The 27,711-nt window shown below is 44.6% G+C and overlaps 1 protein-coding gene across 6 annotated transcripts in view; it reads left to right on the top strand.

Moving 5' to 3' along the window:
- Positions 1–27,711, top strand: part of hes3 (hes family bHLH transcription factor 3) — a 46,144-nt gene that overhangs the window by 6,998 nt on the left and 11,435 nt on the right. For all 6 annotated transcript variants that reach the window (XM_087980401.1, XM_087980399.1, XM_043676007.2 and 3 more), the window contains 2 exons: positions 15,096–15,201; positions 21,223–21,434. The gene's annotated coding sequence lies outside the window, so the exon portion shown is untranslated. The remainder of the gene's footprint in view (positions 1–15,095; positions 15,202–21,222; positions 21,435–27,711) is intronic.

Genomic DNA, 27,711 nt, shown 5'->3' with positions numbered 1-27,711 from the left:
TGTTACTTATTGTTGTTGTCTGGACTTGAGGATGTAGCTGCCTGAGTAGAGTATACACCTTCTGATACAGAACGAGCGCCACACGGAGTGGAGCAAGTTTGCAAAGTTTATTTTTAAACGCCCAGCAGTTTTTCTGAAGAGACAATCTCCAATTTGGTCTGCTGTAGTTTGTTCACCCAAAGCAGAATTCACAAGGAAGCGGCACAAACAATTCAGGAGATGAAGCGAAGGATGGCAGAGGGCAGGAATTGTAACAAATCCAACATCAGCACTGCACAAACCCTTAACTACATACTTAAGTGTGTGAAACAGGTCCATGGTAAGTCCAACAAGCTGAAAAAAGTTATCAGCTACTCTCTTTAAAAGACTGATTTCCCCAATTCATCCATTTGAAAATTCTATTTCCTTTGTCTTTGTCCGACATTTGGACATTGCACTGTGCAGTGTTTTTGAAAATTATAAACACTTTGTTTCCTAGTCATGAACTCAACCCCTCACCTAGACAACAGGCTAAGGCTGAACCACAGTGTTTGCAACTTTGCCATTTGTCCAAACACAAATCTGCTTCATTGATGACCATTAATTCCCACCTCTGTAACATTGCTCAGATCATCTGCTGAAATGTTCATCAGTGCCTTTATCTCTAGACCAGGTTATTCCAACACACTGCTGATTAGCCTTCCATCTTCTACCGTCTGTATGTACCTTAAGGTCACCTAAACCTCTGTTTCCTGTATCCCAATTCTCACAATGTCCATTCTTCTATTACCCCTGTGTTCACTGACCAAACTGCACATTGAGTCCAATTCTGGCAACTCCTCCACATTAGTTTTCAGACCTTTCCATGTTGTTGTCTCTCCCTATCTCCGTAACCACCTCCTTCTCTACAGTTGTTTGTCATTTATATAAATCATTTTGATGAGAATTTAGGAAGCATGGTTAGTAAGTTTGTGAAAGATACCAAAGTTGGTGGTATAGCAGACAGTGAAGAAAGTCATCTAAGATTATAAAGGGATCTTGATCAATTGGGCCAATGGACTGCGAAGTGCAGAAGGAGTTTAATTTGGGTAAGTGCAACATGTTGTATTTCAGTAAGAGAAACAAGGGCAGGACTTGTAGAGTTAATGTTAGTGTTGTTGAGCAAAGAGACTGAGGGCTTCAGATACAAAGTTCCTTGAAAGCTGCATCACGCAGATAGGGTGCTTAAGAAGGTGTTTAGCACGCTTGCCTTCATTGTTCTGTCTGCTGGGTATAGGATTTGCGACGTTATGTTTCAGTTGTGCAGGACGTTGATGAGGCCACTTTTTGGGGTACTGTGTACAGTTCTGGTTCCCTGCCATAGGAAGGATACTATTAAATTGGAAAGGGTTTAAAAAAGGTTTACCATGACTGGAAAGTTTGAGTTATAAGGAGAAACGGAATAAGCTGGAATGTTTTTCAAGGGTGCATATGAGTTGAGGGCTGACATTATTTGAGACATACAAAATCATGAGGGGCAAAGATAAGATGAATAGCAAAGGTCTTTTCCCTAAGATAGGGGAGTTCAAAACTAGAGGTACATTTTTAAGATGAGAGGAGAAAGATATAAAAGGGACCTGAGGGGAAACTTTTTCACACCAGAGGGTGGTCTAAATGTGGATTAAAGTGCCAGAGGAAGTGCTAGATGCAAATACAGTGACAAAATTTAAAAGGTATTTGGATAGATACATGAATAGGAAAGATATAGAGGGATATGGACCAAACACAGGCACGTGGGGCTCGTTTAGTTTAGGAAACTTGGTCGGCATGGACAAGTTGAGATGAAGGGTCTGTTTCCGTGCTGGATATCTCTAACTTTCTGCAATCTCTGCACTCCTCAGATTCTGGCCAATTTTAGTTGTTCAACATGCTTTCCATAGCCTGGTCACGAAACATGTGAACTTTCTCTGTAAACCTCATACCATCTCTTTTTTTTAAAAAACGCTCCTCAAAAGCCACCTTTTTTACCGTCTATTCTAGCATTTCCTCATGTGGCTGGAGTCTATGTTTGATAACCCTCCGATGAAAAACTTTGGACTTTTTCATACTGTGTTCAAGGTGCTTCATAAATTAAAGTCAAGTTGTTGTGTGAATGCAGGTGAAACCAACATCTATCATGGGGCTGAGCCAACTGTCCCAAAATATAAGGATTGTGACAACAATGACAGAAAGATACAATAAACATTTCAGGGTTCAAATGGTGGTTTGATTTGTCCATCCATACTTTTCTGCAGCAAATTGGGAATTCTACAGGCTGTCTGCGAGAGAAAGCCAGGACTTTGAGGTGGACCGACCCATTTACACTGCAGAGGACTTGGAGACCGTTGCATCAGAAATCTCACTGAAAAACCCTGAGAGTTCCTGCAACTTTCAAGCCTGCCTGTCATTATCCAGCCATGTGTTTAAACCTGAAAACAAAAAATGCTGACAATCACAGCGGGTCAGGCAGCATCCATAGAGAAAGAGCACGCTAACGTTTCAAATCTAGATGACTCTTCATCCAAGCTGACGTGAAGTATGGAAGGGACAGCACTTATGCAATAGTTGGGGGCGGGTGGGTGTTGGAGTGCTGAGGAAGGGAGGAAGTGTGCATAAGTGATTGGAATGTGAGAATGGCAGAACAATGGTGTGTCTAACTACCAAACTGGAAAGAATGGATAGTCACACTGGGGTTGGAGGAGGGGAGAGAGGACACGGTGACAGAGAATACAAGGAAAGCTAAACAGGGAAGAAATGGGAGTGAGTCCACGTCAGTATTAAGTTCAGGAGGCAGTGTTTAAACCTGATGGAATTTAAAAGGTTTCCAGTCTGTTTGAAAACTGACACCAACTCTTGAAATTGGGTGGGTTCTGATAGGGGGTCACTTTAGAATCAGAGAATGATGTAGCACATAATGAGCTCTTCTGCCCATTTGTGTCTTTGCAGGTTTATGTTGCAAACTTGAAATAAATCTACATTTGTTTTGCAAAAACCTTCACATTCTACAAGAAGTTACTTCTGAACTGTGCTTTTTTTGTATTAATGTTTTCCATTATAAATTTTGCATCTTATAACAAGAACACTTTGTTTAAACATGCTGCACACTGGCATCCATCCATCTCAGAATATGATGTACTTTAGCTGGAGCCCATGTCACTGCTGGATTGGACACAATCTGCTGTGGCTGTAGAGGCTGCTTGCTCCTTTTCACAGCTTGTACAGATGAATATCTTTTGGCCCAAGGTTTTAGATTAGATTCCTTACAGTGTACAAACAGGCCCATCGGCCCAACTAGTCCACACCGACCCTCCGAAGAGTAACCCACCCAGACCCATTTCCCTCTCACTAATGTACCTAACACTATGGGTAATTTAGCATGCCCGATTCACCTGACCTGCACATCTTTGGACTGTGGGAGGAAACCGGAGCACCCAGAGGAAACCCACCCAAACACAGGAAGAATGTGCAAACTCAACCCAGACAGTCGCCCAAGGCTGGGATTGAACCCGGTCCCTTGAGCTGTGAAGCAGCAGTGCTAACCACTGAGCCACCCTGCTGCCCCTAGGTTGAATGGCTACTTTCTCCATTCCAGCAGGCTCTCTGTTCAACTATCTGGTCATTTTTTTTTGTATTCTGTTTTTACCATGTCCTTCCTGTCTCCAAGCACCCGGTTAACAGCAGGGATTTCCCCATGCATCAACTTATTCCAGCCAAGCTGAAGTCTTGCTGGATCTGGACTTCAAAATTTAGCCCTGTTTTATTTATAATTGAGAAGGTTAAGGGTGATCTGCTTGAAGTCTTCATGATATTAACAGAAAACGACAAGGTAGATAAAGATAAACTATTTCCAGTGGTTAGCGATTCTAGATCTAGGGGAGAGAATTAGGGCCCGACAGTTCAGGAGAGATGTTAAGAAGCATTGCGACACAACAAAGGTGGTAGGTATTTAGAACTCTCTCCCACAAACCACAGTGAATGCTGGATCAGTTGTTAATTTGTTTTAGTTAAGCAAAGGTATTAAGTATTATGAGTCAAAGGCAGTAACATGGAGTTAGGCCAGAGATCAGCCATGATCTCATTGAATGGTGGGACAGGCTCAAGGGGCTGAATGGCCTACTCCTGTTCCTGTGTTCCTATGCTTGCAGACATCCTTGTCTTTCAGATTTGGGTGACCTGGTCTTGTGCTAATAGTAATAGAACATGCCTTTAAGGATGAGGCTGCTGTACATTAGCCTGACCCAAACACTGGGGTCACTGGTGACTCAATAGAACTCCTGCTGGGCTTCTATGAATGCTGAGGTGCTTCCACATTTTGCACTGTACTGCCAAGAGATGCCCAGTGTCATCCGATGCATTAGTGCTGGATATGGTTCAGCCTCTTGGCTTGTGTAAGTTGTCCAGGCTTAGCATGCTGTAATTCCACGTTACTGCAATAATGCTAGAGCGCCTGAGATTTTCTTTTGTGTCTCCCAGTTCCTGAGCCAGGTCCAGCCCCCTCTCCCTCTGCTGTTCAATGTTTTCCTATTTAGCTTTAAATAATATCAAAACAATGTGTGATTTTTGACGTAAAGGCAGACAAATGGCTTTTGAGAAAAAGATAGGAATTTTAACTGGCTGTTCAGTATGTCCCAGTGTGTTCTGGCCTTTATTTTCCAGATGGCGAATGTTTTGTGTGCCCTGGTCCCTTCATGTTTTGCTCAGCAACTCAACTTTTCTTGAAGGTTACACTTGGTTCTTTTCCCCCAATGGGCAAGAGACTCAGATGAGTCTTTTGTTTTCCCACATTAAAACAGTCACTGCAATTTCAAAAGCATTTCTTAGGCAGTAACGTATTTCAAGACATCCTGAACTTCTGAAAAATGCTGTATGAATGTGGGTTCTTCCTTCCTGAGCTTTTTGTGATGTCTTGACAGGACACATTTGCCATGGTTTATTCACTCATGGATGGTGAGGTTTCTGGACAGGCGAACTTCACCCTGAACATGAAGCCTGTGCAATTCTCGAAGCTTGTTGGAGCTGCTGTTCCCAGCGGATGTCAATGTATTCTATGAGTGTACCACACAGACCCGCCTTACTCCCTGGAATGGAGGCAGTGCTGGAGGTGAGGGCACAGCCTGCCTGCAGTAAGTCCCTTAGATCGATGACAGATGATATCTATCAACAGTGGCTTAGTGGTTATGCCATGACCTCTTAGTGGTGGATTCAAATCCCACTCCAGAGTCTGAGCCCTCGATCTGGCTGACAGCACACTGCAGTACAAAGGGAGTGCTTCCCTGTCAGTGGAGGATTCATTAGATAGAGTAAAAACAAAATGTAATGGAAATCACAGCAGCTCAGGTAGCATCCGTGGAGAGAGAGAGCAAGCTGACGTTTTGAGTCTACATTACTCTTCATGATGTCAGCTTTGATGAAGAGTCATCTAGACTTGAAATGTTAGCTTGCTCTCTCTCCATGGATGCTGCCTGACCCGCTGAGATTTCCAGCATTTTTTGTTTTCGGTACAGATTTCAGCATCTGCGGTAATTTACTCTTCCAAAAGATGGAGTCCCTGTCTTCTCCCTGAGAAATGATCCTGGTCCAGAATTTACAAGGATGAGAGGGAATTTGACTGAATCATATAAAAGAACTGGATAGATCAGATGCAGGGAGGATTTTCTTTTCTTGGTTGGGGAGTCAAGAAGCAGGGGGCAATCTCAGGATTTGGGGTAGACCATTCATGACTGAGATGAGGAAAACTGTATTTGTTGGAAGAGTAGTGAACCTGTGGAGTTCTCTGCCACAGAAAACTATGGATGCCAAGTCACTGAATATATTCAAGAAGGAGATAGGTGCGTTTTTAGATTTTAAAAGTGGGAATATGGTATTGAAATAAAGGACAAACCATAACCATGGAATGGTGGAGTATGTATGAAGGGCCTATTTCTGCCCCTAATTTTTCTATGTTTCTATCCCAAAGTGCTGTTTTGAAGAGAAGGGGAGTTTTCCCCAATGCAACTGTCAATCTCTGAAGCATCACTACAAATAAAGGTTTAGGGTGAGAGGGGAAAAACATAAAAGAGACCTAAGGGGCAACCTTTTCACGCAGAGGGTGGTACGGGTATGGAATGAGCTGCCAGAGGAAGTGGTGGAGGCTGGTACAATTGCAACATTTAAAAGGTATCTGGATGGATATATGAATAGGAAGGGTTTGGAGGGATATGGGCCAGATGCTGGCAGGTGGAACTAGATTGGGTTGGGATATCTGGTCAGCATGGACAAGTCGGACCAAAGGGTCTGTTTCCGTGCTGTACATCCCTATGACTCTATTAACATGTTACCAATTCTAGGGCTTTGCTGTATACAAATTGGCTAATGTATTTCTACATAGACAACATTGTCCTCATACGTTGCAAAAGATATAAGGACCTCATATGAGGTTGTGAAAGGTGCTGTGTAAACTCAGAATGCTTTATACCATGAGCCTTAAGTGAAAATGCATGAGACTATATTTGAGGGTGAGTTCATACCGCAGTTTCCCAGTGATAAAAAAATTTACAGAAGAGATTGTATTTATAAAATACTTGCATCCTCAAGATGTCCCAAGTGTCACTCAGATACCTCTGTTGGGTAGGTCGGTAGGCAACCTTCACTCAAAAAGTTCCCAAAAGTAGCAAATTGAGATAATGATCAAATTGTCAGTTTTGAAAGCTTTGGTTGAGATATTAATGTTTGAAAGACACCCCTTCTCTCATGGGATCTTGATTTAACATCTTATCTGAAAGCTGGTAGCTCTCCCTCACTAGCACTCTGACACATCAGTCTGGGTTAGTTCACAGAATCTCAGCATTATAACAGTGCAGAAAAGGAGGCCATTCAGCCCATTGTATCTGTACTGGTTCTATCATCTCATGGAATTCACCTCAGATCCCAGATGGGGGTTTGACAACCACCACCTGAGACATCAGTGATGCCATGAATGACTGGTTGTGTATGTTGGTGCGTGATAGAAGCCAATGCTGTGCAGTAGGTTGGTCAGCCTATGGACGGGATTCTGTTTACTCTGGGACCAGAGTGGGGGTGGGGAAGGTGTCACCTTGTTGACAATGACCTTTGCGTCATTTCATTGGATGGGAATATTTGCAATTTAGCTGAGGGTGACACCAGCTGAAGCTGAGCCATCCTGTGGGTTATAGTTCAGTTGTTGGGATAAAGAAGATGGGCCAAATGGCCCAATATTGGGATTCTATGAAGATGCTTGAGGTTGTTCCTGGCGTTTACCACAAGTCAAATAAAATCAACAGACGATGCTGAACAAGTGCTGTTTGTTCTTCCTCCAGAGGTGGCACTTTATCCACTCACTGCTGGTTACAACAAAGTTAAAAATCACCCAACACCAGATTATAGTCCAACAAGTTTAATTGGAAGCACACTAGCTTTCGGAGCACCACTCCTTCATCAGGTGGTACCACCTAATGAAGGAGTGTCGTCCGAAGGCTAGTGTGCTTCCAATTAAACCTGTTGGACTATAATCTGGTGTTGGGTGATTTTTAACTTTGTACACCCCAGTTTCCAAATCATGGTTACAAAAAACGCAGTGAGCTGTCTCATCCCATTTACCCAAACACCCAGAATTAACACCACAAGAGGTGGGAATATTTATAGTCCATGTGTTTCCGTTGAAGTGTTGCTGGATAGGATATAGGATTACTTTGAGTCAGGCTGAGGACTTTGTACTTGAGTTCTAGATTGATTTTATTTTTATGGTCACAGAATTGACTTTCTTCTTCATCTTTCTCCAGGAGCTCCATCATTCCAGTTCTTAGAAGTGAAATTTTTCTTTTGTCGAATCAGGTAGGGTGGCAAAAGCTCCAAGTTTTAAGTGGAACTGCCCTGAATTCAACACACAGATAAATAGTGAAAGGACAACTTTGCAAGGCAATGGGAGAGAGCAGGACACATGGGATGATTTGCACAGCTCTTTCAAAGAGCTTGCATTGGCATGATAGGATGAATAACCTTATTTTGTGGTGAGAAAATTCAGAATAAGAGGAGTGATTGAAAGAAAGTTTTGTTCCCTTTGATGATACTACGGCTTTAAGGTGTATATTTTGGGTTTTTTTATCTGAAGATAGGTGCAGACAGAGATGTGGAGAAGTATGCTCAAAGCCAATAATGTAAATGGCTTGTGAGCCCTTGGGTTTTAATTTTATATTTGAAACAATAAAAGCAGCCTGAATGGTTGTGGTCAAACTTCCACAGAACCAGAATTTTTAGTTTTCGCTTTCAGCAGTTGCTGGGGTCTTGATGCTGGATATGGAAGCTGTTATTTCTTTCTCTGTTACAGCTGGGGTTTTCTTTCTGCTGCTAGAATTGCCTGTGAGACCATCTATTTTACTGAATTTGCCTTTGCCAAGGGTGCGTTATGGGGTGTTACTATTTTGGAACCATTAATAGTAGTAGTATATTATGTTGTTAAGCATTTCAATAGAGTTTCGCTAATTCTTTTATTTTTATTTTGTCTGTATTTTAACCATAGTGTAAAAATAATGTGTTTTGCATAAAGTCAAGTACTTTGACCAATTGAATTGCATCTGGATAGCAATGCAAATAAGAAAAGGTTAGGGTCCAAGCTACCTTAATCTATTTTGAAAGGGTTTGGTCTGGTCCATAACATTCCCTGACAGGAGAGTGGAACACACTCGAGAAAAGCATCTGTGTAAAGCCAACTTATCTTAATATATTCATTCATGAGAAAGTTAAGCATCATTGGGTATTCGATTCCCATTCCTAGTTGCTCTCAAAGGTGATGTTGAGCTTCCCAATGTGGTGTCGGGACAGCACTGTGCTGTGAGGAATGGAGTTCTGATCTAGTATTATTGAAGAAAGAGTCTTATAGTTCCACATCAGGATGGTGTGGCTGGAGGAGAGCTTTGTTGGTGGTGATGGGCCCATGTGTCTGTTGCTCTTGTCCTTCTAGGTAGTAGTCATCGTGCATTTAAGCAGTGCTTTCAGAGGAGTCTTGGTGAGTTACTGCAGTGCATCTTGTAAATTGTCCCAAAAAAAGCCCCAAAGACTCCAGTGGAGAAGAGGATTTTCACAACGCCCCACTCCCCTGAGTGTGTTTTGCTGAACATCGATAATGGGTTTATATTAGACAGGGCTGTGCCCTTCCTTCATTCATCCTGCTTGTGAGAAGTTACTCTGTGTTGACTGTTCAGTACAGCTGTGCAATTCCACTTCACTTCAAGGCCAGATTAGTCAAGGGTCCTTCAGCACTCTGAGAAACTGACTGTTTAATTCAGTGTGCACCTGTGCATTTCAGTATGCACTAGTTGCATGTGAGAGTGCATAGAGTCATAGAATCATAGAGATGTACAGCATGGAAACAGATCCTTTGGTCCAACCTGTCCAGTGCATAGCTCTGAGCTAGCTGGATTAGTGCATGTGAGAGCGCATTAGTTGCATGTGAGAGTGCATATGTGTACACAGTACGTGTGTTTGTGGTGCAGTTGGTGCATGTGCAAGAGGTAGTCCACATGTGGTGTGTGAGCAACCATGCATATGTATGTACATCTGAACCTATGTGGCAGTGATCCTGTATCAGAGCTGCTTGTTTTTCCTCAGGGCTGTGTCACCTTCAGGCTCCCTGCCCCAGAACCTGCTTGGAACATCGATCCTTCTGTATTTGCATCCAGACGACAGGCTGCTAATGCTTTCCATCCATATGAAACCGGTTGGGTTAGCTCACATGGTTTGAGGAGCGTGGTTACTGTTTCTCTTTGCTAATGTAGGCAGCCCTCTGGCACCTCTCCCCAGTGGTCATGCAAGTTGTCCCTGCCTAATCCCACACTCCGCTCTGACACCCACAGTGCTTCCAGTACTCCTCTTGTGGTTCTACATCAATGTCTACTTGCGTCACTTTGTGGGATATCCTAAATCCCACTTGTGACATCAAATTGGTAAATCATTGATCCATGAGGCAAGTGATTGATACAGGTCAAGATATGGCTTTTACTCAATTGTCGAAAAAGCTGTTTGTGCGTTGAATATTCTTGGTATTTTGACTTGAAAAAGGTTTAATCCAGATTTCTGTCACTAAGCATGCCACTGAGGCATTTGATGTACAGTTTGATCCTGAGACATGAAGTTTCTCCACCATCTGCCCAGCAAAGGCCAGGTAACCAGAATTGCTAGGTACCAGCTATATTTCATGTGTATGCCCAAAGTGGGCATCTTAACAGGCAGTGCAACCACTCAAGGCTTCACCCTCCTGTCATCCATTACTTACAAGCATGCTTTCGAGCTGCACTCACTGGGTGTAAATGAGCTAGTGTCCTGACCTTTCCACTCCTGCCTAACCATATATCTCAGAAGAAAGAAAGACTTTCCTTGGGATGTTTGAAGGTACATCATTCCTGAAGTGCTCATTCAGCTGGAGTCGCAATGCTTTTATGGTTTAAACCCAGCAGCAATCTGTGCACCACAGGATCCCACAAGGAGTAAGAGATGGGTACAATGGGTGGGTGGGGGAGGGGATGATTGGGCCTCCTTCACCGCCGCTCCCTCACCACCAGACGCCTGGAGGAAGAACGCCTCATCTTCTGCCTCGGAACACTTCAACCCCAGGGCATCAATGTGGACTTCAACAGTTTCCTCATTTCCCCTTCCCCCACCTCACCCTAGTTCCAAACTTCCAGCTCAGCACTGTCCCCATGACTTGTCTGGACTTGTCCTACCTGCCTATCTCCTTTTCCACCTATCCACTCCACCCTCTCCTCCCTGACCAATCACCTTCATCTCCTCCCCCACTCACCCATTGTACTCTATGCTACTTTCTCCCCACCCCCACCCTCCTCTAGCTTATCTCTCCACGCTCCAGGCTCACTGCCTTTATTCCTGATGAAGGGCTTGTGCCCGAAACGTTGATTTCAAAGCTCCTTGGATGCTGCCTGAACTGCTGTGCTCTTCCAGCACCACTAATCCAGAACTAGGAGAACAGCCTAGCCCTTCCTCAGATATATTTTTAACATGTCTCCTGAAAGATAGCACCATTGATCATGCAGCACTCCCTCAGTATTTCAGTGAAGTGGTGGATTATCTGGTTTGGTGTCTCCATGAGCCTACAACGTTTTGACTCTGAGCTGATGCTCGCTATTGAGTTAGCTCTTGTTCTGGGTACTAAGTGAAACTTCACTGCTGTACAGAAAGGGGATCAACCCTTGAGTGCTCTGTCCCAATCCACAGATTCACTTACTGCTCAATGTAATTTTGGCCACATGAGTTTAGCAAGTATAGAAGGTATAGAATTTTTCACAGTCCCTAAAGGAGAATCAGGAGAAAGTGAGGATGCAGATGCTGGAGATCAGAGTCGAAGAGTGTGGTGCTGGAAAGACACAGGTCAGGCAGCATCCGAGGAACAGGAGAATTGATGTTTTGAGCATAAGCCCTTCATCAGGAATGAGGCTTGTGGCCCAAGGGGACTGAGAGATAGAGACAACCTGGGGGGTGTGGTGAGAGAGAGGCTCACTGAGATTCTTGTAGAGGCAGGAGGAGAACTTCAAGGTAGGCATCCTTGCTCCTTGGATGCTGCCTGACCGGCTGTGATTTTCCAGCACCATACTCTTCGACTTAAGGTGAGTCAGGCTAGTGTTCTGTCTTATCATGAGGAATCTCAGAGACTGTCTTCAGCCAGAGTGTTACAAATGGGCCATTCACTTAATCTAGGAGAAAGTGAGGACTGCAGATGCTGGAGATCAGAGCTTAAAGATGTGTTGCTGGAAAAGCGCAGCAGCATCAAAGGAACAGGAGAATCGACGTTTCAGGCATAAACCCTTCTTCAGGAATGAGGAGGGTGTGCCAACCAGCCGAAGATAAAAGGTAGGGAGGAGGGACTTGGGGGAGGGGCGTTGGGAATACGATAGGTGGAAGGAGGTTAAGGTGAGGGTGATAGGCCGGAGAGAGGGTGGGGGCGGGGAGGTCAGGAAGAAGATTGCAGGTCAAGAAGGCAGTGCTGAGTTTGAGGATTGGGATTGAGAAAAGGGGGGGGAGGGGAAATGAGAAAGCTGGAGAAATCTGCATTCATCCCTTGTGGTTGGAGGGTTCCTAGGTGGAAGATGAGGCGCTCTTCCTCCGGTGTCGTGTTGCTATGGTCTGGCAATGGAGGAGGCCATGGACCTGCATGTCTTTGGCGGAGTGGGAGGGGAAGTTAAAGTGTTCAGCCATGGGGCGGTTGGGTTGGTTGGTGCGGGTGCCCCAGAGGTGTTCTCTGAAACGTTCCGCAAGTAGGCGGCCTGTCTCCCCAATGTATAGGAGGCTACATCGGGTGCAGCGGATGCAGTAAATGATGTGTGTGGAGGTGCAGGTGAATTTCTGACAGATATGGAAGGATCCCTTGGGGCCTTGGAGGGAAGTGAGGGGGGAGGTGTGGGCGCAGATGCTCCCTACCTCGATGTAATCTAGGTAGCTGTACTATAAACTGACTGACTCCCACAGCTACCTAGATTACACCTCCTCCCACCCTGCCCCCTGTAAAAATGCCATCCCATATTCCCAATTCCTTCGCCTTCGCTGCATCTGCTCCCAGGCGGACCAATTCCAATACCGAACAACCCAGATGGCCTCCTTCTTCAAAGACCGCAATTTCTCCTCAGACATGGTTGACGATGCTCTCCACCACATCTCCTCCACTTCCCGCTCCTCCAATCGCCACCAGGACAGAACCCCACTGGTCCTCACCGACCACCCCACCAACCTCCAGATACATTGTATCATCCTTCGTCATTTCCACCACCTCCAAACAGACCCCACCACCAAGGATATATTTCCCTCCCCACCCCTATCAGCGTTCCGGAAAGACCACTCCCTCCGCGACTCCCTCGTCAGATCCACACCCCCCCACTAACCCAACCTCCACTACCGGCATCTTCCCCTGCAACCGCAAGAAATGCAAAACTTGCGCCCACACTTCCCTCCAAGGCCCCAAGGGATCCTTCCATATCTGCCACAAATTCACCTGCATCTCCACACACATCATTTACAGCATCCACTGCACCCGATGTGGCCTCCTCTACATTGGGGAGACAGGCCGCCTACTTGTGGAACGTTTCAGAGAACACCTCTGGGACACCCACACCAACCAACCCAACCGCCCCGTGGCTGAACACTTTAACTCCCCCTCCCACTCCGCCAAGGACATGCAGGTCCTTGGCCTCCTCCATCGCCAGAACATAGCAACACGACGCCTGGAGGAAGAGCGCCTCATCTTCTGCCTAGGAACCCTCCAACCACAAGGAATGAATGCAGATTTCTCCAGCTTCCTCATTTTCCCTTTCCCCCCACCTTATCTCTGTCCCAACCCTCAGACTCAGCACTGCCTTCTTGACCTGCAATCTTCTTCCCGACCTCTCCGCCCCCGCCTCCTCTCCGGCCTATCACCCTCACCTTAACCTCCTTCCATCTATCGTATTCCCAACACCCCTCCCCCAAGTCCCTCCTCCCTACCTTTTATCTTAGCCTGCTTGGCACACCCTCCTCATTCCTGAAGAAGGGCTTATGCCTGAAACGTCGATTCTCCTGCTCCTTTGATGCTGCCTGACCTGCTGCGCTTTTCCAGCAACACATCTTTAAGCTCATTCACTTAATCTCTCAATATATTTGTTTTGGAAGTCCAAGTAAACCACATCTACCAGTTCCCCTTTATTCAGTGTGAATATGACCTCCTCAAAATTCTCTAAACATAACTTCCCTGTTCACAAAGCCCTCTTGACCGTGCCTGGTTACATCATGAGTTTCTAAGTATGTTATATAATAATGGATTCTCTTAACTTCCCTTTGTCAGATATTACGTGAACTAACCTTTGGTTTATTTGCTTTCCACCTCCTTAATGTTTGCCAATTGTCGGAAAAACCCATTTGGTTCACTAGTGTCCAGTATGGAAGGAAATCTGCCGTCCTTACGTGGTCTGGACTACAAATGATTCCAGACCCACAGCAATGTAATTGATTCTCGACTGCCCTCTGGACAATTAACAATCGGCAATAAATGCTGCCTAGCCAGCAACGCCCTCATCCCATGAATAAATAAAAATAAAGAAAAAACATTTGCTTTTTTCCAAACCAATCTTTCCAGAATCTAAGGATATTAGAAGATGATAACTAGTACATCTTCTTTCTGTGCTACCACTTCTACTCCACCCTGGAATATAAGCTGTCTGGTCACAGGGGTTTGTTGGCCTTTTCGGTTCAGTTGTTTTCCTAAAGAATTTCTCCTGGGGATTGTTTTGAATTGATCCCTCCCTATTAACTCTTGATTTTCAATTATCTTTGGGAAGTTTTCCAAGTCTTCTACCATGAAAACAAACACACAATTCCTGTTCAAAACCTCCACCATTTCTTTGTTGTCCATTAGCAATTTCCTAGACTCCTTTTCTGAAAGGGCAACACTCACTTTTGTTATTCTTCCTATTCAAATACTTGTGGAAACTCTCACTATCTGCTTTTATATTATTAGCCAGCTTTCTCTCTTACTCTCCTCTCTGCCTTTATTGTCCTTTTAATTAGATTAGATTACATTACAGTGTAGAAACAGGCCCTTCGGCCCAACAAGTCCACACCGACCCGCCGAAGCGAAACCCACCCATACCCCTACATTTACCCCTTACCTAACACTACGGGCAATTTAGTATGGCCAATTCACCTGACCCTGCACATCTTTTGGACTGTGGGAGGAAACCGGAGCACCCGGAGGAAACCCACGCAGACACGGGGAGAACGTGCAAACTCCACACAGTCAGTCGCCTGAGGTGGGAATTGAACCCGGGTCTCAGGCGCTGTGAGGCAGCAGTGCTAACCACTGTGCCACCGTGCCGCCCACAAATCATTTGTTGCTGGTTCTTTTAAAGTCAGTCCAATTCTCTGACCTACCAATAATCTTTGCAGACTTTGTAAGTGTTTCCTTCAGTTTAACACTATCCTTAACTTCCTTGTTTTGGATACAGGAAATACATCTTTCTCACTGAGATCGGGCTTGGCCAAGAATTATGAAATGTCTGTTTGTGGTTGCTTTTAAATGGTGTTCTTGTGAATTCATACAAGGTACTGATTATTTGTACTCTGTTCAGGACTCCGCTGAATGAAGATGTGTTTGCAGCTGACAACCTACAGATGCCTCACGTCAGCAAGGAGATCAAGGAGCTGCAGAAACAGATCCACAGACTGCTGCTATAGGTCAGTCCCAAGAACATTTGAACAACACTTGAGCCCATTCATAGCCCTGTGCAAACTCTCTGTCTCTATGGTTTGCTAGGTGTTGATGTAAAGTTCAGTTTGTGCTGGGAGATCCAGTGTGTGATCCATTATACTGCTGGAAGTGAGCGTTGATTGACAGTGTTGCATGGAATTTCATTGATTTATCCATCTCCTTGGCCTTGCTCGTCCCTATTTCCGGAACCACCTCCAGTCCTATAACCCTGGATCCTCCAATTCTGACCTTTTTATTTCTTCCCCTCACTTCCTTCAGTCCAAAGGGTCCCATGCTGGAATTCTTTCTGCAAACCTTCCTCTCTCCTTCTCCACCCTTTCAAAATGTTTCTTAAAAGCTTTTTCACAACGTTTGTTCTAACTATCTTAGTTTTAATCTGATAATATTGCTGTGGGGCACCTTGGAATGGTTTGCTATATTAAAAGCACGACAAAGTAAATTTAAAAAGACCAAAGACTTGCCGATGCTGGAAATCCAGAACAAAACTAGAAATTGCTGGGAAAACTCAGCAAGTCTGGAAGTATCTGCGGAGAGAAAGCAGAGTTAACATTTTGGGTCCAGTGACACTCTTTCCGAACATTCAGAACGCAAAATATTAATTCTACTTTCTGTCCACAGATGCTGCCAGACCTGCTGAGTTTTTACATAAATAGGTTCTTGTTTCATCCTTCACATTGACAGATAGTTCTATTGATTGAGGCTTGGGCAGTCCATGAGGATAAGTTGTGTTTAAGTGATTCCACTTGTGCCTGGTATCATACTGAGCCATTCAAGCCGTGAGAGTCCCAGGTTCACTCCCATGTTGGCCAGGCTTCCTGCACCTTGGTCTACATTAAGTATGGGATTACCTCACCTGCAATGTCTGGTGTGGACGAATAACTAACACGGAAGCATGGAGCCTGAAAACAAGTCGCATGCAAAAACTCAGGTCCGTTTTCAGAAAGGGCTTACCAATATAAGAAAAGTGTGTTTAGACTTCTGACCCAGTCACAAGAGACTTATCCAGCAGTGATCAAGAATTTGTTTTCACTGTCCATCGCTGGTTTCACTTGGAAGAATTGCTCAGTACAGACTGGAAGACATTTGGCCAATGGTGTCTGTGTGAGACTTGGAAAGAATGATATAATTAGTCCCAATCTTTGCTCTTCGCCAGTAATCAGAATATTTCTCCCATTCAATTGTTCAGCCAATTCCCTGGTTAGCATTGAATTTGCATTCACTGGCCTTTCAGCTCATAGCAACCTGCTACAAAAACAAAACATTTTTGGGGTCTCTCCCTCCATGAGTCCTTTGAGTTACAAACCTTAACTGCTGGTGGAGGTGGTGCAGGAGGGTACTCCAGAGCCGGGACTCTTGGTGGGGTCGGTGCCCAAAGCAGGGTCTCTTGGTGGGGTCAGTGCCCAAAGCAGGGTGTCTTGGTGGGGTCGGTGCCCAAAGCAGGGTCTCTTGGTGGGGTTGGTGAGGCACGGCAGCAGCAGGGCCAAGGTCTCCTGGGGCATCAACATCGGTATTGCTGTTCCCAGAGCGGGGCTCCCTGAGGACTAGAACACTTTGCAGAGACTGTGCCCTGAACCTGTGCTTGAGACCCCAATTTGAACAGAACTTAAGTAATTTCTTTTCATCCTTATTGTAAATCAAAATGGTGCTGGATTGTGGTGATTAAACATTTTTTTTGCTGCACCCACAAGATGTATATGATAATTAATCAGTCATTCATTTATACAATGACAACATTTAAAAGGCATACGGATGGGTACACATTTGGAAGGTTTTAGAGGGATATGGGTCAATGTTGGCAAATGGGACTCAGTCAGATTGGGATGTCTGGTTGGCACAGACAAGTTGGACTTAATGGTCAGTGTCCATGCCGTATGACTTGACAGCTGAAGCCGCTCCCCCTTCCCTCTTACAGCCAGTGCACAATGACTGCTTCAATGGATATGGAAGCCTGGGCAGCAATGCTTCTCACAAGCATTTCCTCAGCATAGCTTACTCCAGTGATAACAATGGGTACTACACAGAGGTAGTGCATAGAGAACAGCAGATACCTACTGTTTAATGTTTGATACCTGTACTCTCATCACCAGCAAATAGTTTGGTGTTCAATTCGTTCAAGTCAATGGGCTCAGACCTGCTGCTAATGGTTTTGGATGACCAAATTAGCTTTGGATCTGTGAGGGAAGTGGGAATTATCATAGACGGATACAGCTCAGAAAACACAATTCAGTCTTTTGTGCCCGTCCAGTTCCACGTCCCTGCTCCTCCTCACAGCGCTGTAAAGTGTTCTGCTTCAAACATTTACTTCAGTGCCTTTTCACAGTTACTAATAAACCTGCTTCCACTATCTTCCCAGCCAGACATTTCAATCGTAACAAGTTGCTGCACTTGAAAATAAAAGTTCCCTTCTGTGCCCCCTGACGCTTGTGCCAATTGTGTAGCCAGCAGCTGCAGTAGCGGTTGTCTGCCACTAGTGGGGGTCATATGACCATCTGTGCTCTCTGCCATCTGGTGACAGGCAGTCAATAAAAATTGCAGCTTCATATTCCTGACCACAGCCTTAACCCAAAATCTTCTCTGACCTGAAATAAAGGCAGAGAATATTGGAGAAACTCAGCAGGTCTGGTAGCATATAAAGGGAGAGAAACGGAGTTAACACTTCAGCTTGATGATGGTTCTTCATCAGAAGTTCCTGACTTGAAAGGGTCTTAGTAACTGCATTCATTATGGCAATCAAATTCAGTGGCCATTGACTTCATCATCTATGTGTAGTCATTGCCAACCCTCTCCAGTTTCCCTGAAGTCTCAGAGACCTCCCAAAATCCATTCTCTGTGTATGATTGTGGACAGCGCAAGGAGAAGAATTGGGTTTAAAAATTTGTGGCATTTTTGTTTTGTTTTTAATTACTGAAGCAGACAAGTTGTTTAACTGTTTGGAACTGGGAGCCTCTAATGAAACCTCCAGAAATACACGTGTCTGGTGGTTAGGAGTGTTTGAGTTTAGGGCTGCTGTTTTCTCTTTGGTCCTTCAGGTCAGCCTTCAGCAGGTCTGTGCTGATATGAACAGGACTAAGAAGAGCGACTGACTGCCTTGTATAGAGACTCAGAAGTAATCACACTAGAGGACTATACAGGTACTGTGGTAACATCCTGAGTGAGTTGTAGAGGGGACAGGAGACAGTGGGACACCAGGAAGAGTGAATAGTCAGGGGACTGGGTACAATGTGATACCAGGCTGAGGAGGGAATGCTAAATTGGAGAATGTGTATTTTATGTTTGAGTTGAATACTTTTGTACTGAGTTCTAAACCATTGAAACATTGCTTACTCCTTATACCTTTTAAACCAAGGCTGCGAAACCTTTATTCCCTGCCACTACCTTCCTTTTCTGGTTGTCTTTAATCCACATTAGTCTGGCCATTTATCTTCTGAACATTCCGTTCCTCAGCTGAAGGTGACAGCAGCCGATTCACACATTCATTTCTTCAAAGTTTGATACAGGTACAGAAGGCTGGTCAGCCCATCCCTAGGCTCAACTCTTCGCGTACATCTCTTAACTCAGTCCTTCTGAGCTCGCTAAACTGTGAAACTCTTCAAGTCCCTGGAGTTTACCCTACTCCTGCAATCAACAGGATTTTGAAATTCAACTTTACTCCGAGGTATGGCTGGGTTGGTAATTCTCTCTCATGTTTGAGTCAGAGAACATGGGTTTAAATCTCACTCCAGAGATCTGAGCAGAACACCACGGCTGGCTCTTCAGTGCTGGACTGAGAGGGCTGCGTAGTTGACGTTGCTGTGTTTCAGACAAGGAGTTAAACTAAAGCCCTGTTTACTCTTCCAGGTGGATGTCAAGGATCCACTGGTGTTGTTTGAAGAAGAGTAGGGCAGTTATCCCTGCTGTAACAGGCAAACAAGAACTCTTCGCAAAAGTCTCTAAAACATAATATCTGGGCATTCTCACAATCCTGTTTGTGGGAACTTGCTGTGGACAAATTGACTCCTTGTTGCGAAAATAATTCATTAGCCTATAGACATATTGGGGCGGCTTGAGGCTATATAAACGGATCTGTATTTGAAATCTCAAAGCCATACCCCACCCATTATTTCTTGAAACCCTTCCTTCTCTGAAGTCTGCTGCCATGGCTGTGTCCCACCATATTGCCTCCACAGGAAAGAACCAGTGACGATGACTCATTCCCTGATCCTGCATGTTGTCAATAGAATGTCATTGGATTGAAGCAAAGCTTGTCCTCAATGTGCTTCCCATGAGGTTTTTATCAAATTAAACGTTCCTTCACAGAAGGACATGAGATGGTTTCCAAGAACACCCCACAGACATCAGTGAAAGAAGATGTTGGGACAATCAGAGGGAACCTTGCCAAAATTCAGCAGAAACTCCCGTCCTATCAGCACTTCAACTGTGTCGATAGCATTGTCATGTGACAGGGCTCGATGGTTGGCTGGTTTCAGTTTGGGAAACCAGTGTGGGTCAATATACCATATCATGCCCTCCCTAAGGGTTAGGGGGTAATACAAGAATTGGAGTTTGCCTCAGTACCCTCCAGCTAGTCAAGTCACCATCATTTTTTGCTTCTGAATAACAGTGATTTTGTTTACTATGTAAGACCTCTTGGAATGTTGATTGGAATACTGTGAATTGGGATATGCTTTTCAAGTGTGACTCTTTCTATTCATAAGTGTCAGGGTGGGGAACTTTGTGAGGATGTACTGACCTCCCTGTCCAAGCCTCCCAATACCAGTTCCCATCCTATGTAGCTGTGGACTGAGCTTTGGTTGGGAAAGCCCACTCTACATCGAGAGCCAAAGATGGGGTTTTGCTCCAATAGACCCTGAACCTTGCTCATTCCCTAACCCCACACCTTGAACTGTCAGGAATGGTCACGTCACTGATGTGGGTGGACTGAACAATGGATGAAAGCTTCAGTGAACCCAACAAGTATGAAGAACTGCAGCATACTTTCACTGAAACGCAAACGTCAGTCTTCAAACAAAGAAAACTCTTCATCTGAAGACAATCAGGAAACGAAGCTGTGGCTAGAGGGATGGACCTCAGTCTCAGGAGGTATGGGATTGATCTGTGGACTTCCCTTTTGTTCTGCTTTTAAGAATGTGAGTTACCTGACTGTGAAACTGCTCTGGATATTACTGTGATTTCACACATTGAGTTTTTGAGTTATGGGGATTATAGCCTCATGGTTAAAGAATAGGTCCAGCAATCCCAAAATGTCAGAGATTTTTCTAGCTGAAAGTTGTCCCTTGTTCAGATTTCAGCCATGTTTCCACCCTCCAATCCACCCAAACTTGACACATGCCCTTGTTTGAGTTTGGATAAGGGATGAGGGCACGGCATAGTCCAGAGATGGAATTCCCGGCTGAGATTGCCTTTATCTCTAACTCGGCATTGCAGAAGAGGTGGCTGAGAGTTGAAATATCCATTCTTGCTCAGAGGGTGGTCATTTGACCAGACCAGATGTTGAACTTGTGGTTTCAGATACCCAGAGTGACAGCAAGTTGAAGAGGGAGAGAAAGTCTGTGTACATTTAGAATTTAAAAATATTGGGATCCAACATAAAGGTGGAACTCTTTCTCCCTCCAGTTCTGTCCTCTTGTGCACCCCAAGATATTATTGCTGTACCATCGGTGGATGTAGCTTCAGTTGTCTCGGACTCAATTCCTCTGCCTTTGCTTCTTCGGTCGCACAGGTCCTTAAAGCCTATCTTATTGAGCGAATGTTAGCTCATTTATCCTAATATCTCCTGATGTGGCTCAGTGTCAAATTCTGCTCATGTGAAACACCTTGGGACATTTTCCTGTGTTGAATGTGCTCCATAAATAAAGTTGTGTTGTTGTTTAGAATGTAACCAGGGGCCGTTTTCTCCAGCACTGAACTTAAAAGAAGCTGAACTCTTCAGGATCCGGTGAGTGATGTGTGTGTGTGTGTGTGTGTGTGTTTCTGATTTACCTTAACAGGTTGTGGGATCTTGTGCCATATGCCCGCAACTGTGCTCGAGCAGAAAGGGGTGTCCCGGAAGTTGAACCTGATCCCAAAGGTGGTGCAGATGCATACTCGCAGTGAGGAACAGATCGTGGCGGAGTGCATCAGGGGACAAACGCTGTAGTGCCCATCCAGCTGCTCGACATGGGTGGGCGGTGACCACAACATGTCTGCTCCTGGCAGCAAGGTCAGTACATGAGCTCATTGGGTATTGCCCCCATCCTGGGCTCTGCTGGATTCTCAGGGATTTTTACTGTTAATTTTGTTGCTGACAAGATAAACACAGTCTAGCCGCCTCATCCTGTGTATAAGAATGATCAGTGCCACTCAAAACAGATTAAAAGACTAAACTTGTCTTTTTATAGCACCTTCCGTGACCTCTGGAAGTCTCCATGTTCTTTGCCAATATTTAAAGTACTTCTTACAGTGTGATCGCTGTTGTCATGTTGCAGTTAAATTGTGACCAGGAAGCTCCCACTGATAATATTGTGGTGATACCAGATATTCTGTGTTGGTATTGGTTAAAGTACAATTATTGGCCAGGACACCAGGCTGACCTTGCCTTCTCTGTGAGTCTTACAGGTTAATCATTTATATACCCCTGAGAGTGAAACCAGTTCTTGCTCTAACGTCTCATCTGAGAGACACATCTCTAACAGGAGCACTCCCTCAGTGTAGCCTTGGTATGTTGGCCTGGATTTTGTGCTGGGAACTCTGAAGCAGGAGAAAGTGAGGATGCAGATGCTGGAGATCAGAGTCGAAGAGTGTGGTGCTGGAAAAGCACAGCTGGTCAGGCAGCATCTGAGGAGCAGGAGAGTCGATGTTTTGGGCATAAGCCCTTCATCAGGAAGCCCTTTGACTCTGGAGCAGGGCCTGATCCCACCAATTCCTGACTCCGAGAAGTGAATGCCATTCCCTGGGAACAGCTGACATCCAGGGGGCTGCTTGTGGATCTCAGTAAGTCCCAGAATCTGGTCATCCTAGGGCAACGTGGAATAGCCGTCTCTTCTGTTCTATTTGCTTCTGTCAAAGGGGCTTATGTTGATGTATATTCAGGCATGGATTTTCTACTGTTTCACACTGTAGAAGGTTATCAAACTATTCTTAACAAGATGGTGCTAGATAACAGATGGTTAGGATGGTACAACTTTACTCATGAGCAACTGGAGCAAGAGATCCCGCTTTCAGGTCCCTGTGTCCCAAGCTGTGAACCTAACACCAGTTACTTTGTAAAGGGTGAGTAGTGGTGCTGCTGGAAACAGGACTGATACAGAATTGCTTCCTGATGTTGGGAGCAGTGCAGTTGGTACACCAACTTACCTTTAATCACCATACTCACATGACAGAGCTGTACCTCCATTTCCGGCCTCTTGTGCGTTTTCGATTTTCGGTGTTCAGTTTGATTTTCAGTTATACCCATCATTCCTGCTTCCAGCATTGCCCCCACCACATCTGGCAGCTCATTTCAGACACGCACCACCCTCTGCATGAAAACGTTGCCTTTTATGTCCCTTTTAAATCTTTCCCATCTCACCTTAAACCTACACCCTCTAGTTTTGTACTCCCCTACCCTGGGGAAAAGACCTTGGCTATTCACCTCATCCATGCCCCTCATGATTTTATAAAACTCTTTTGATGCAGTGGTCCACAGAATGAGTCGGATCATCTGTGTGTGATAATCTGTGTTGTGGTCACCTGTGTTGTGATTTTCTTTCCAGCTGATTTCTATTACCCTGTCATTTCTCGATCTACAAACTTGCGTAAGTTTTCAAAGATATATTGACAAGCAGCCGCAGGGCCTGTTTCCACACTGTAGGGATTCTGTGAATCTTGCTGTGCTGGAGGAAGCGTGTAATGTGCGGAAGGCAGTTGGATGTCTGCTATCTGTAATGTGATAGACCAGAGCATAGCCATTCCCTTGCACCACCCCTTACCCTCTGGGACTATGTTTACCTAATGTGTATATATGTAGATGCTCCATTCAACTGTTAGATAGAACCTTGACCTGACACTAATGAAATCTTTCAACTTCAGATTGCTGCATTTTGCTGAGAGATTAGAGTAGTAAATGAGAGTTCACAGTTATCCTCAGAGCACCTGAACTAAGATGGAGTGCCCAAATGTGCACGTTGAAAGTTTGAGTACGTTGGGCCTATATCCATTGGAATATAATAATATGTAGTGATCTTTATGAAACACATAATCCTGAATCTAGATGTTGAGAAGAGTAGGTGAGCACTTTGTCGATAGTGACCATAATTCAGTTACGTTTACAATAGAAATAGGCAGGGTTAGGTATGTGGATTCTGGATTAGTGGTGAAGAGCACAGCAGTTCAGGCAGCATCCAAGGAGCAGTAAAATCGACGTTTCGGGCAAAAGCCCTTCCAGGGTTAGGTATGTATCGCAGGGAAAGAGGTATAACTGGGGGAAAGGCAATTGTGATGTGTTTAGGCAAGATTTAGGATGCAGAGAATGGGGAAGGAAACTGCAGGGGATGCACACACTTGAAATGTGGAGCTCTTTCAAGGAGCATGCGGGTCCTTGATAAGCATATACCCATCAGGCAGGGAGGTGGTTATCGAGAGATGGAGCCATGGTTTCCCAAAGAAGTTGAAGCTTTTGTCAAGAGGAAGAAGAAGGCTTATGTTAGGATAAGGCGTGAAGGCTCAGATAGGAGGCTGGAGAGTTATAAGTTAGCCAGAAAAGATCTAAAGAGAGGGCTAAGAAGAGCCAGGAGGGGACATGAGAAGTTGTTGGCGGATAGGATCAAGGAAAACCCTAAGGTCTTCTATCGGTATATCAGGAATAAAAGAATGACTAGAGTAAGATTAGGGCCAATCAAAGATCATAGTCAAAAGTTGTGTGTGGAATCTGAGGACATGAGGAAGCGCTTAATGAATACTTTTCATCAGTATTCACATTGGTAAAGGGCAATGTTAGTGAGAATACTGAAATACAGGCTACAAGATTAGATGGGATTGAGGTTGACAAAGAGGAGGTTTTAGCAATTTCGGAAGATCTGAAAATAGATAAATTCCCGAGGCCGGATGGGATTTATCTCTGCAAAGCCAGGGAGGAGATTTCAGAGCCTTTGGCTTTGATCTTTATGTCATCATTGTCGACAGGAGTAGTGCCAGAAGACTGGAGGATAGCAAATGTTGTTCCCTTGTTTAAGAAGGGGAGTCAAGACAACCCTGATAATTATAGGCCAGTGAGCCTTACTTCGGTTGTGGGTAAGGTGTTGGAAAATGTTATAAGAGATAGGATTTATAATAATCTGGAAAGGAACAATTTGGTTAGGGATAGTCAACACGGTTTTGTGAAGTGTAGGTCATGCCTCACTAACCTTACTGAGTTGTTCGAGAAGATGACAAAACAGATGGATGAAGGTAAAGCGATTGATTGGGTGTATATGGACTTCATACAGCATTTGATAATGTTCCACACGGTAGGCTGTTGCATAAAATACAGAGTTTCAGGATTGAAGGTGATTTAGTGGTTTGGATCAGAAATTGGCTCGCTGAAAGAAGACAGAAGGTGGTGGTTGATGGGAAATGTTCATCCTGGAGCTCAGTTACCAATGGTATACTACAAGGATCTGTTTTGGGGCCACTGTTGTTTGTCATTTTTATAAATGATCTGGAGGTGAGCATAGAAGGATGGGTTAGTAAATTTGCAGATGACACTAAGGTAGGCAGAGTTGTGGATAGTGCTGAAGGATGCTGTGGGTTACAGAGGGACATCGATAAGATGCAGAGCTGGGCCGAGAAGTGGCAAATGGAGTTTAATGTGAAAAGTGTGAGATAGTTCACTTCAGAAGAAATAACAGGAATGCAGAGTACAGGGCGAATGGTAAATTACTTGGCAGTGTAGATTAGCAGGGAGATCTCGGTGTCCAGGTGCATAAATCCCTGAAAGTTACCACCCAGGTTCATAGGGTTGTTAAGAAGGCATATGGTGTGTTGGTGTTTATTGATAGGGGGATTGAGTTTCAGAGCCAGGAGGTCATGCTTCAGCTGTACAAGACACTGGTAAGGCCACACCTGGAGTATTGTGTGCGGTTCTTGTCACTGCATTATAGGAAGGATGTGGAAGCTTTGGAAAGGGTTCAGAGGAGATTTACTAGGATGTTGCCTGGTATGGAAAAAAAGGTGTTACGATGAAAGACTGAGGGAACTGAAGTTGCTTTCATTGGAGAGAAGAAGGTTGAGAGGTGACTTAATTGAGACGTATAAGATAATCAAAGGGTTAGAGAGGGTGGACAGTGAGAGCTTTTTTCTTTGGATGGTGAAGGGGACATAACTTTAAATTGAGGGGTGATAGATTTAGGAAGATATCAGGGGTAGTTTCTTCACTCAGAGAGTAGTAAGCCTACAACAGTGGTAGACTCACTGAGGTTAAGGGCATTTAAACGGGCATTGGACATACATTTGGATAATAATGGAACAGTGTAGGTTAGATGGGCATCAGATTATTTTCACAGATTGGCACAACATCGAGGGCCAAAGGGCCTGTACTGCGCTGTAACGTTCTATGTTCTAATATGTTTCACCTTGTTAGGAAGGGTTTAGAAATTCAGTTCCTCCTACTTTGAGATTTGACATTTTTCTCTCTGAGAATTAAGTTGTGAGACCTATTTTCCTCAGAGACCAGCAAAGGATGGTTCTTTGCAGAAATGGCACTTAGGATCGTAAGATACCATTTCTGCTACCACTAGACACACATTTCCTGTCAGCATCCTGCAGAGACCATTCCCTCTGGGACACGCTTGTCCTCCTCTCCCAAATACCCTCATAATACTTTGCCATATCATCCCAGTTTACCCAATCACCTTCTCAAAGGGTCCATTGCTGTTAGTCATTTTTTGAATGACCTGGATGAGGGTGTAGAAGGATGGTTAGTAAATTTGCAGATGACACTAAGATTGGTGGAGTTGTGGACAGTGCGGAAGGATGTTACAGGTTACAGAGGGATGTAGACCAGCTGCAGACTTGGGCTGAGAGGTGGCAAATGGAGTTTATTGCGGAAAAATGAGGTAATTCACTTTGGAAGGCGTAACAGGAATACAGAATACTGGGCTAATGGGAAGGTTCTTGGTAGTGTGGATGAGCAGAGAGATCTCGGTGTCCATGTACATTCCTGAAAGTTGCCACCCAGGTTGATAAGGTTGTTAAAAAGGCGTACTGTGTGTTAGCTTTTATTGGTAGAGGGATTGGGTTTCGGAGCCATGAAGCCATGTTGCAGCTGTACAAAACTCTAGTGCGGCTGCACTTGGAGTATTGTGTACAGTTCTGGTTGCCGCATTATTGGAAGGATATGGAAGCATTGGAAAGGGTGCAGAGGAGATTTCCAAGGATGTTGCCTGGTATGGATGGAAGGTCTTATGAGGAAAGGCTGGGGGACTTGAGACTTAATAGAGACATACAAGATGATCAGAGAATTAGATAGGGTGGACAGTGAGAGCCTTTTTCCTCGGACGGTAATGGCTAGCACAAGGGGATATAACTTTAAATTGAGGGGTGAAAGATATAGGATAGATGTCAGAGGTAGGTTTTTTACTCAGAGTAGTAAGGGTGTGGGACGTCCTACCTGCAACAATAAAGGCTCGACAATCTTAAGGACATTTATATGGTCATTGAATAAACATATCGATGATAATGGAATAGTGTAGGTTAGATGGACTTCAGATTGATTTCACAGGTTGACGCAATATCGAGGGGCCAAAGGGCCTGTACTGCGCTGTAATATTCTATATTCTATAATATCCAAGGGTCTTCCCAATGAATCAAAACTTTACCTACAATACAATTAATCTAATCTACTGTATTCACTGCATCTCAATGTGGTCTACTCTACACTGGGGAGATGAAATGCAGGCAGAGTGACTGCTTTGCAGAACACTTACACTCTATCTGTAAAAATGACCCTGAACTTTCAATGGCCTGCCACTTCGAAACCCTACCATGTTTCCTAGCGAATGTGTGTCTCAGGCTTGCTGCAGTGCTCCAGCAAGCTCAGCACAAGCTGAAAGAACAGCATGTCTTTTTCCACTTGGGAACATTACAACCTTCAAAACTCATTATCATTTAATTTTAAAGCATCACTACCTTCTTCCATGTCTATTACTCACCTCCACATTGCAGGTCCTGTCATGCCATGGGTTGCTTCCAGCAATCCAAGCCATTTTCACTTACATATGGCCCCCACTATCACCTAGCTAACTTTCTTCCCTGGCTCATTACCTCAATCCCTTTGTCTAACTACTTTTTTTCTCTCTGAGCTCCATCTCTAACTTTTACTCCATCCCATCATCAGCAGACATACCACCTTTGATATAAATGCAGATACTGGAGAGTCAGAGTGGAGCTGGAAAGAGCACAGCAGGTCAAGCAACATCAGAGGAGTAGGGGAGTCCTGATGAATGATTCTGACCTGAAACGTCGAATCCCTTTCTCGGATGCTG

Source organism: Chiloscyllium plagiosum, unplaced genomic scaffold, assembly GCF_037043375.1.
Source record: "Chiloscyllium plagiosum isolate Xiang-an unplaced genomic scaffold, Cpla_swu_hap1 HiC_scaffold_37, whole genome shotgun sequence".
In the NCBI taxonomy this organism is placed as follows: Eukaryota; Metazoa; Chordata; class Chondrichthyes; order Orectolobiformes; family Hemiscylliidae; genus Chiloscyllium; species Chiloscyllium plagiosum.
Note: the sequence above shows the minus strand (reverse complement) of the source record. Positions and strands in the feature narration are given on the sequence as shown.